The sequence below is a fragment of the Limulus polyphemus genome, unplaced genomic scaffold, assembly GCF_000517525.1.
Source record: "Limulus polyphemus unplaced genomic scaffold, Limulus_polyphemus-2.1.2 Scaffold580, whole genome shotgun sequence".
NCBI classification, from domain to species: domain Eukaryota; kingdom Metazoa; phylum Arthropoda; class Merostomata; order Xiphosura; family Limulidae; genus Limulus; species Limulus polyphemus.
The window spans coordinates 436,483-446,994 of record NW_013666190.1 but is presented as its reverse complement, the minus strand read 5'-3'; the positions used below and the strand labels follow the sequence as shown (position 1 = coordinate 446,994).

General features: G+C 35.0%; 1 long non-coding RNA gene across 1 annotated transcript in view; it reads right to left on the bottom strand.

Annotated features, from left to right (window-relative positions):
- Nucleotides 1-292: 292 nt before the first annotated feature.
- LOC111085731 overlaps nt 293-10,512 on the bottom strand; it is a 16,350-nt gene continuing 6,130 nt past the window's right edge. Inside the window, exons 2-3 of the long non-coding RNA XR_002610544.1 lie at nt 1,667-1,744; nt 293-677 (exon numbers count right to left, since the gene is read on the bottom strand). This is a non-coding gene — a long non-coding RNA (uncharacterized LOC111085731). The remainder of the gene's footprint in view (nt 678-1,666; nt 1,745-10,512) is intronic.

Genomic DNA, 10,512 nt, shown 5'->3' with positions numbered 1-10,512 from the left:
ACCCGTGGTGGGCAGAGCACAGATAGCCCATTGTGTAGCTTTGTGCATAAATTCAAACAAACAAACAAATAAACGAATTTACCAAGTGGAGTGAGTACCCAGATGTATTACGTCACAATGATTTCTCATATTACTAAATTATAATATATTTTTTCGATCTAAGCATATTAAACCTAATTATATTTTCTCTTCTCAAAATAAACCAAAAATAATAAGGATGTTTATAAGAAATTAATAAGAATTTTATTCTGAATCTTAAATAACAAAGAAATCAAAGAGCTTAGGTTTCTTATGCTCTTTCACTCCCAGCAACCATTTACCCTTATCATTAGGCCTACTTGTGATGAGAAAATGCACTAATTCGGATAAACCAATACAGTATTTCTATCTTGTTCTGTTGTGACAGGATTAGAGGTGTCGCCTAGTGATTAGCATACTCAAACTTATAATTTTAGGGTTCGGAGTTTCGTAGCCTATTGTCGCAAAATTACGCTCCACACTTTGGGGCCTTCAAGTGCTAAAGAGTGGCAGCCAAATCTCACCATTTGGTCATAGTGTAGCTCAAGAGTTTGAAGCGAGTGATGTTGAGTAGCTGCCTTTCTTCTCGTCTGTTCGTTCCAAGTTAGCGATCACGACGTGCAGGAAGACAGCCCTCTGTTCAGATTTGAACGAAAATTCTGAAATGAATGTTCAAACAAATTGTTATAACAAGTATCGTTCAAAGGTGTTCAGTGTATCTCTTCATCCTAGCAACACAAACTGTACAGAAACACAAATTCGATTAGTTGGATCACTTGTTAAAACTCTGATCGTAATATTTTCTAATAAACCTCAGCTTGAATTTTCTTCGTGAGCTGTTGACTAAGTTATGTGGAATTCTGGCGTATGTCTGAGGCAAACGAACTATTTTGGATAAAATATTTATGACACTTGGCTTTATAGCTTCATGTTGTGCTTGTTGCTGTAATCTAATATCATGACATAAAGGCCAAAATTCCTTTAGATTTTAAACAAGAGGGAATCCTAAATAGCCGCGGCACTTGAAATTCTTTTGGCAGGATTAGAGTAAATTAATCTATGAGACTTTTTCTTTTTTCATTTTTATTAGCTGTATTTGTGTACGCCAGCAATAACCAAACGTGGGGCGCACGCATACCCGATTCAATTTTATTACTCATCAGGATCTCTACTAATCTACTCTCAAACTGAAATTCATTTAGGCAGGATTAGAGTAAATTAATCTATGAGACCTTGGGTGTGGTCAAATATATCAATCGAAAGGGTTTGACCTCCTGAGTCGAAAAATGTAATTAGATCTCAAATCGGTTAAGAGATGACGGAGCTACGAGTTAAAAGTTTGTACTTGAAAAAAAAACTCGGAGCCATTCTATGAACCGCTAAGTCGCGGCTAAAAAATATTGCAAAACCGTAAAACATTTGCAGTTTCTTGCTGCAATCTGTTGGTAAATTTTATTAATAACCGTGTTTATAAGTTCAATATTTAAAAACATCTTGTTTGCCTTCTTTTAAATTGTGGTATTCTCAGGTGCACTGATGACCTTATAGGCAAGAATAGTACCGCAGTAACAGGAGATATAGCAGAAACTGTGTTCTGGAAAAGAAATTAAACATAATATAAATAAAATTGTAATGTATATTTACTTACAATACAAGTCAGAGACCAGGGTATAAAGACGACAGCATTTCTCTCTGTTTCTGTTTAGAGTTCACGTTAGGAAGAATTCTGGAATCAAGAGTGAGAGGGCATATCATTATATACACATTATCCCATGCGCTACTTACATTACTGGTTATTCCATTGGTGAAAACAAGAAAGATATAGCTCTCTAGACATTTCTCAATTTAAACAAGGTCAAAACTAGGTCTCCAACAACATCATCTGTGATAAAGCTCAGTGATATCAAAGTGTGACACACACTCCTTAACCGTGTGCAACTAGCAAACGAAATAAGATTACTACTGTAAAAAGCAGATTTCCTATAAGTGAAGGTTTATTAGTGCACATATTTTTTTTTAATAATGTCTGTAAACTGTTTAGTTTATCTTTTTGAGCTAAGAGAGAGAAAGAAAATATTATATTTTTCCAAGTACCAAATCCCACTCTCCCTTGATTTCAGGTCGTCCCTAATCTTATGTTTAATAAAATATATAAAACATATCAAAAACCTATAGATCAACTGTGTTCTTGAATACCTTATTTCTTGCGCCTGACAAAACACTTGCATCACATGACAGTTTAAAGAGAAACAAATAATCGTTAAGAAAATCCAAGTTACAATAACAAAAATTCAAGTTACAATTTTAAATCAGAGTTAGAATACAGTATAAGAATAAACCCTTTAACAAAAAAGTAAATAATACTAAACAAATACAAGTAAACCCTTCAGTACAAGTCAATAGTTAAATTTACAACAATACATTAGCCATTAACAATGACAAGAAAATACAATTATACATCCCTCATTAATAACAAACAGTAGGAAAGACCGCAAGATGTGGAAAAATAATGAAAAAAAATATTAAAACACACATCTATAACAAAAACCTTTTTATATTATTACTTCAATGTTTCGGGCAAAAACGTTGAAGTAATAATAATAAAACGATTTTGTTATAGACGTGGGTTTTAACATTTTTGTTTCATTAATTAACAACAAAGCATCATAAATGAACAATACAAATTAAACAATCAATACAAATCAAAACATCGGTTAACACTGATTGATATATATATAGTTAAAACCTCATAGGCGACAAAGATATCGAAATTATACAATAAGTCGAACAATCGCCAAGTTTTTTTTTAAATATTTGTTTAAGGAAGAGTGACGTTTCGAGCTAGCGCTCTTCGTCAGATTGCACAGCTTACAACAATTCTAAGCTGTACTATCTGACGAAGAGCGCTAGCTCGAAACGTCATTCTTTTTAATATAACAAAAATTTGACGATTGTTCAACCTATTCTATAATTTTTGACATTAATCGATACACAGTATTCGATTTTAAGTTACAATACAACGATATAAAAATCCCTTAATCAGTGAATTAATGTCATAAAAAATAAGCACGTTAACATAGATTCATAACATAGTTAAGTATTTCATCTAGTTTAACACGATGACTCATAGTTAAGTATTTCATCTAGTTTAACACGTTTACTCATAGTTAGGTAATTTACATGGTTAACCACGTTGTCATCTAGTTAAGTAATTAACCTGGTTAAACATATTAACTTAGTAACAAGTAAATCACTTGTTCAACACATTGCGGATATTGTAATAATAATAATACAATACAATACTTTTCAATTCTCAATCGGGTCAAGTGTGGCTCAGTGCCGAACTGTGAATTTGCGCAAAACAACAACAACAACAAAATAGCATATCATACTTTGGGGCTGTTGGTGTGTTATAAAGGTAACGATCAAATAAGACTATTCGGTCAAACAATGGTCGGCGGTGGGCGCTGTTTACTAGCTCCCTTATCTCACTAGTATATCAGAAACGGCTAACATAGATAGTTATTGTGTAGCTTAGTGCAATCACAAATATTCAAAAGATAATATAATATGCAATATAAAACAATACAATAATAAATGGCCCGGTGCAGCCAGGTGGTTAGGGCGCTCGACTTGCAATCTGAGGGTTACGGGTTCGAATTACCGTCCCACCAAACATGCTCGCCCTTTTAGCCGTGGGGGCGTTATAATGAGATGATCAATCCAACTATTCGTTGGTAAAAGAGTAGCCCAAGAGTTGGCGGTGGGTAGTGATTACTAGCTGCCTTTTCTCTAGTTTTTTACTGCTAAATTAGGAACGGCTAGCGCAGATAGCCCTCGTGTAGCTTTGCGCGAAATTAAAAACAAACCAAACCAATAATAAATACTTTTAACATGGAATTGCCCCCCCCCCCTTCCAATGGCTCAGCAATAAGTGTGAAGGCTTATAACACTAAAAATGAGTTTTGATACCTGTGAAGGCACAACACTGATAGCCAATCGTGCAGCTTAACAATAAATCAACAAACAAATAACATAGAATTAAATTGCAATATATTAAAATTAATTTATTTTTATATAAATAAAACTAACCTTTTATGAAATATCAAATCAATATCAGTTTACAAAACAACCCAGTTCAATATAAAAACAAACCTTCGAAGGAATTATAATCATTATTAAGATCAGAAAAACACGATACAGTACTTTTTGATACAGTACTTTTTGAATTCCATAACTCCAAGTGATTAGAATTCAAGAGATAACCCATCACGATGATCCAATCATAGTTAAAAAACACCACAGTGCACCCCTTTAGAAACTTACAAAAAATATTGTAACACGTAGAACAAAGTATAATATATGACACCAATACACAATGAATTCACCCTCTGATGAAACTAATTGAGCTGAAGTAGAATAGTGAACACTCCTAAGTAATTATTAATTAATATCGTATTTATAGCATAAAAGTTGCCACTTGTTTTGGTGTTTGTTTAGTGTCAAACACAAAGCTACACAGTGGGTTATCTGTGCCCACCATGGGTATCGAGACCCAGTCTTTTTTAGCATCGTAAATCTTCAGACTTACCGCTGAGTCAGTGGAGGGCGGGTACCACTTGAAGATTTCCCTTTAAGAATTGCTCAATCGACGAGAATACAAAAAATTCTTTATCACTAATTATGATTACACAGGACATAGCAAAGAAGAAAGATAAAATATAACAGCAGTACTCATATCGTACTTTATGAAAAGAAAATCCTTTGATGATAATCAGTTTAGAAATGAGATAATATAGTATAGAAACGCAATAATACAGACATTTAACAATAAATACGGTAGCATCTCACTAAAGGCGGGCCCGGCATGGCCAAGTGGTTAGGGCGCTCAACTCGCAATCTGCGGGTCACGGGTTCGAATCCCCGTCCCACCAAACATGATCGCCCTTTCAGCCGTGGGGGCGTTATAATGTGACGGTCAATCCCACTATTCGTTGGTAAAAGAGTAGCCCAAGAGTTGGCGGTGAGTGGTGATGACTAGCTGTCTTCCCTCTAGTCTTACACTGCTAAATTAGGGACGGCTAGCGCAGATAGCCCTCGTGTAGCTTTGCGGGAACTTCAAAAAACAAAAACAAACACTAAAGGCGATAAATAGTAAAATAACATCTAGCAATATTATCACAATGAAACGGTTTAGTTTTAAAATGTAAAAGAGTTACTCAACATAAACACAATAATTCCCTAATAACGTAAGAACCCTATATATTGTCCCATCGTGTGAGTACGGATATGTCAAACAGTGGAACGAAAATTTGGGGAACTTCTAGTGAGTCTCTCTCCTGGTGGGACAGCTATAAGTTTATTAACTTACAATGCTTAAATCAGAGGCTCGATTCCTCTCGGTGGACACAGCAGATAGCCCAACGTTGCTTTGCTTTAAAACAAACAAACTAGTGAGTCTTGTCAAAGACAAAATAGCCAACATAGTCAAGATCTTGACCGTACGTAACAAAAAGTCATTATTGAAAGATGGTGATAATATGGATTCTGAATTATCAAAAGCTCAGCCAGAAGTGTAGATTTGAATGTTGTGACTGCCCAATCATAACTACTAACAATTGTTCTGGTCATGTGATATTTTTACAGGCGTACTGTATATAATGTAGATAATGAATCACTTATTTGTGGACGACTACGTTCGTGGAGTTTTGTTAGGGTCACACATATGACCAGCCCACAGCCATGCTGCCCATCGTGTCGTACCTATGACTACAGCTAGATCAGCTAACTATAATCCGCCGCGTTTTGGTTGTTATACAAACAGATCCAGGATCCAGTGTGGAATGAAAAGGATTAACAATATAAAGATTAGTTCCTACACAGATAATTCAAACAGGATGGCCACTGTACGAGGCCAACCTGAGCTTCTGATCATGAGAATCCGTTATCACGGACATCTTAGCTCCCTAAGACTTCGCCTTCATACAAGTGAAGGACAATTTGAAGAGACTACAAAGCAATTTCACATGGGTGTTACTTTGTGTCTCAGGTAACACACTCACAATCCGCAATATCCTATGTTCTAACTGCAACTTGTTAAGAAATATTCAATGAAAAGATATGTGCTTGTGAAATATTTCAGTCTGAATGATTGATCATATTACATTAAAACCAAATAAGACATTTGGTACATCAAGTATAGATATAACATGGCACATAAGCTACCTTCATAAAACACTGGGTGCACCACGTTTAGTTATAGCATGACACTTAACTTCACAAAACAACGGGTAGACCAAGTTTACATATGACACGACACATAAGCTATCTCGATAAATCACTGGACACATCAAGTTTATACATGACATGGAATTTCACTTACCTTCATAAAATACTGGGTACCCCATGTTTACATATGACATAATACATAAACTACCTTTATACAACAGTTCGGTCCGACCGAAAATATTCCTTATTAATATCGCCAAACACACCTGCTTAAACTTTGTTTTATTCCAAATATAGGGTGCACTCACGTGTAAGTTTTATCTCTAATGAAAACAAGTCAAACCTACCAAAATTTCAATGTTAAAACTAAAAATACTCTTTTCACCAGTATCAACGAAAATATTGTATACAATGTATCTTCCAATGATGCTCCAGAGGCCAGTAATCACAGTTTCACTTCTTATATTGCACTCTTAAGATTAGGATAAAATTCTTTATTCTTATTAATTTATTGTCGACAGTTTGTTCTCTTTGTAACTGATTCATGTATGTAATACAATATGCATTAACGATTTTGTGTAATGCCCGTATATGTATTACACATCTCACACGTATAACAATTTTCCTGCTCTTCCGTTACCGTGCTGCCATCTATGCGCCGATAAATTCGACTCTCTAAGCATCACGAAATAAATAATTATAATCAGAATTCAGCCGAAGTAAGAATTCTTATACAAAATTCCTTCAGTCACTATTACTGTTCGTGTTGTCCACTACAGGATGTTCACACACATTAATATTGGCACGGGCTAAATACAATATCCAACAGTAAAATACAATTACTGTCATATATAATACTTATAACGTTACTGTGCTGCCATCTGCTGGTCGATCCACCCACTACTAAGCATTACATCTACTAACATCTGCTGTCCTGGCTACGTAACTAGCGAATATTGTGCAGTCTGTTACAGAAATTCCTCTGCTACTGAGCTAGTTAGCACGAATGATTATTGCAAGATGTTATATAATCATCTCGCCATAAAATTCGCTCAAAAACTCAAAAAGTTAGAGTCGCAATTCCCCTTCAGTTTAGTTTTCAAAATTCTGTTTGTATAAAGTTCAGCTGTCTTATATTAATCAAGTGGCTACCACATGATGCAGTGCTTACATACTATCGTGAAACACCACTTGATGGCTAGGAAAATAAGGAAATCCACTTCCTTTCAGCAGTTAATCTACCACTTAACCCATTGTCCTAACTGTCAAGGTTTTATTGGTGCCCGGAAACCCTATGTTTGGACAAATATCATGCTCCTGGACAGCAAAACAACGACTTGTATGAAACTCATCTTCCAGCTGTGAATGACCAATTATGGTTCTAGCAGCACATCTCCCATCTCAGAGAAGCACTAGTGTGCCCCACAGGTCAACACCTTCACCACATGGTGCTCATTCTTTCTCCTGGCAGAGATAGCTCCAACTGCTAAACTTTGTCCACCAGTGAAACATCTAGCACCTTTGACCAGGAATGGGTAATAACAACCAGTTTACGTGTTCTATAGTGACCTCCCAACTCGGTTCAGGAATGCTAGCCCACAAATCACTTCACTGACCTTCATTCAATTGTGCCTTCCATGAGCCAGTGGATAATGTTCAGGGATAGAATCTATTCAACAGCTCTTTTGTAGCAGCAGCAAAAGGAGAGGACTTCTCGATGACCTCATTACTCTCTTAAATCCCTGTTACCTTGAATCACCTTTAAATTTGAATACCTCCACTTGCACATTAGTCTAGAAAATGCCATTTACAAGTTTTACCAAAGTACGACACTTCTGTTACACAACTATACACAGAAGCACAGAAAAGTATATACCCTTCAATGATAAGAAAGTCACCACAAAAACATATCCTGCGGTCACAACATTAAAATACAACCTTGTTCTGTGGTATTTTCAGGTGCACTGAATACCTTGCAGGCAAGATTATTACTGCAATAATGGGAGATACGGCAGAAAATGTTTACAGAGTTAAAACTGTATTTCTGACATAACAAAGTTGAAGAAAAGAAACTAAATACAGTATTAAACAAAGCGAGACGTATTTTTTATTTACTTATAACATAAGTTCAAGGAGGGTGCACGAGGATGAGGTATCTTACCAGGAATAATTCTGGATGATGACAGAGATATCACAATGATTATATTTATAAAACTATCATTCCTCTCCAAGCGCTGATGCTATACACACCATTGGTCATCCAGTGGACGAAAGAAAGGAGAACATATCTTTCAGATAATTAAACACAGCACTGTCACTAGAAAAAGTAGATCAAAATAGAGTCTCTAACAATACCATCCGTGATAAATACCAAAGTGGGACACACCCTTTGACCGTGTGTAATTAGCACACGAAATAAGGTCAATACTGAACAAGGCGGATGTCCAGTGTGAGAAGGTTTGTAAGCGCGTACATCTGGAACATTTTGAATATTTAGGTAAATTAAACAGTTTACCTTTCTCGCCTGTGAGAGATTGCCTTATTCCAATATTTTAAAATAAAGAAGTAAAAAAAAAGAACTGTAAACAAATAAAAGGTTATGTTACCTTTTAGAAAATTAAATGTTCTAAAACAAAGTACAAAAAAATACAAAGCAGTTTAAATAGAGAACGAAAAAGATACAGTATACATCGCTAACGCTTGTGATCAGAGCAACTTTTTACAGTTTACAGCCAAACTCTAGAGAGGAAGGCAATTTATTATTTGTTAGAATGGTAAAATCTTGAAAATATTATATGAAAAAAAAACTTATTTACTCAGATATACTGTTTTCATTTTTTTATCATTGTATAACTTTTCCAAATGCAATTTGAAGGCGATGTTTTTTTGTTTTTAAAAATATCATTAAATAACAAACTATAGTGAAAAAACTATATATATAATCTTTACATTTATGCTTTGCGCCAAATATGCTCACCCTATAAGCCGTTAAGACGCTGTAATGTTTATTTGTTTTGAATTTCGCGCAAAGCTACACGAGGGCTATCTGCGCTAGCCGTCCTTAGTTTAGCAGTGTAAGACAAGAGGGAAGACAGCTAGTCATCACCACCCACCGCCAACTCTTGGGCGAGCATGTTTGTTAGGACGGAGATTCGAACCCGCGCCCTCAGATTGCGAGTCGAGCGTCCTAACCATCTGGCCATGCCGGGGCCGCTGTAATGTGACAATCAGTATTCGTTGGTAAAGAGTTGGCGGTGGGTTTCTTCCAGTTGCCTTCCCTGTGCTCGGCAGTTTAAAGTTATGGGTGGCGGCAGATTACCTTATTAGCTATGCAATAAACAAGCAAACAATCTACATCTATGTGATTTTAGCTTTCTGTTATAATTTTTTATCTACTCCAATCATTAACATTTATTAAGCTAAAAAATTATTTAACGTTTAACACATTGATTTATTTTTGAAAACCAATATTCATTTGTAACAAAAAAACAACATATAACTGACTGCTATTGCCATCTAGTGACTTAAACAAGAAATCTGTTCTGTTATTACATAAAAGACATTGAAATTTATTCAATTAGTTTTGTATTAATATTTATTTAGCTTCTATCTAATTCTAAATAAAAGTTGGTAGAATTTGTATTGCGGAACTAGAGTTAAATGCTTTGTGAAGGTTATTAATGAATTAATTTATTTAGTTATTACTAATCAACTATCTATTGTGAAAGATTTGTATATTATTTAGTTTTCAAATAATCATATATTGAAATTATCTACTACAGTTACCTTATCTGCATTCTAGACTTGACATTTATAATAAGTGATTTAGTTCATAACATTAGTTCCAACACTTTTTTGACAACAATAATAAAATTGCATGAATTTCAAAATATTGAATTTTAATTTATAAATTTAATTTCTATAGACTTAGAAAATGTGAACATTATAGGTAATATTTCTAAATGTAGAATTTCCTTTAAAAATTACAATTATGTGGTTTCTATTTTTTCACCTAATAAATATTTTAGTAAAGTGATTACATCTTGTGTATGAAATGATTAAATCTTTATTTGAGGTGTAGTAGTTTCATATTTTCTTTAGGTATTTAATTTACTCGCCTTATAGGACGTTCCCCGGTGGAACAGGAATAAGTCTTTGGGGTTATAACGCTACAATCACGGGTCAGATTTCTCTGGCCCGGCATGGCCAGGTGGTTAGGACGTTCGACTCGCAATCTGCGGGTCGCGGGTTCGCATCCCCGTCCCA